The sequence below is a fragment of the Limulus polyphemus genome, unplaced genomic scaffold (genome assembly GCF_000517525.1).
Source record: "Limulus polyphemus unplaced genomic scaffold, Limulus_polyphemus-2.1.2 Scaffold424, whole genome shotgun sequence".
Lineage (NCBI taxonomy): Eukaryota > Metazoa > Arthropoda > Merostomata > Xiphosura > Limulidae > Limulus > Limulus polyphemus.
Genome location: NW_013666034.1, coordinates 197,722 through 198,704, shown reverse-complemented (window position 1 = coordinate 198,704; position 983 = coordinate 197,722).

Genomic DNA, 983 nt, shown 5'->3' with positions numbered 1-983 from the left:
CCATTTAACAAAAAACGCTTTACCCGACATACCATTGAAAGTTAATCAACGATAAAACAAGTTCTGGTAAAATGGAACAGGTAGTTTATGTTCGAAACAACAGTGGACACACGGAATAGGAACGTAAAATAATATATGTTCCAAACAACAGTGGACACAAGGAATGTTCGAAACAACAGTGAACACAAGGAATAGGAACGTATAGTTTATGTTCAAAACAACAGTGGACACAAGGAATAGGAACGTATAGTTTATGTTCGAAACAACAGTGGACACACGGAATAGGAAGCCTTAGACTTACCGCTGAGCCAATGGGAGCGACTTCTTATTGTAAGAGACAATGTCTATTTTGTTGTTTTTGTTAAATTTTCAGTGCTTATTGAAGGATAAAAACCATATTCAACAAAAAAAACAAAACAAATTTAGTTACGTTTTTTTTATATATTCTACCCGTCGTTTCGGATTACTCCTTTTATTCGAGAGTCTTTGAGCGTCAAAGGTTACAAAGCTGATTATAAATTATAGTAACAGAAAATGTGAATAATGTCTGTTTTTATCTACAACCATGTTAACAATACATTGTGTAACAATAACCTGTGCTTGTTTGAAACAATACAGAGGCTCATTTTGTTACATTAAAATCTGTTTTGAAGCCTCATTATGTCTGACCACCGTGCATCTTGAGAATAGTCCTGCAGCATAATTTCCATTGCAAAAGGTTTCGTTGTAATGCTGGCATGTCCAAAGCACACATCTCCTCCCTGTTTGCTTTTCATAAGCCCTCTAGTGTACGAGAATGACAGTTTCCCAGCGCCCGTTTCAACAGGCCGATAGAAATCCATAGGCACTGCGTCAGGCGACTTGACAGGCATGTTATCGTATGCAATAGCTTGCATACGCGTTTCATTCTCCAGCTGCTTGAAGTATGTTATGTTTGAACCAATATGTTGTGGAAGTAATTTGTGTACACGTGATTTGTGTCG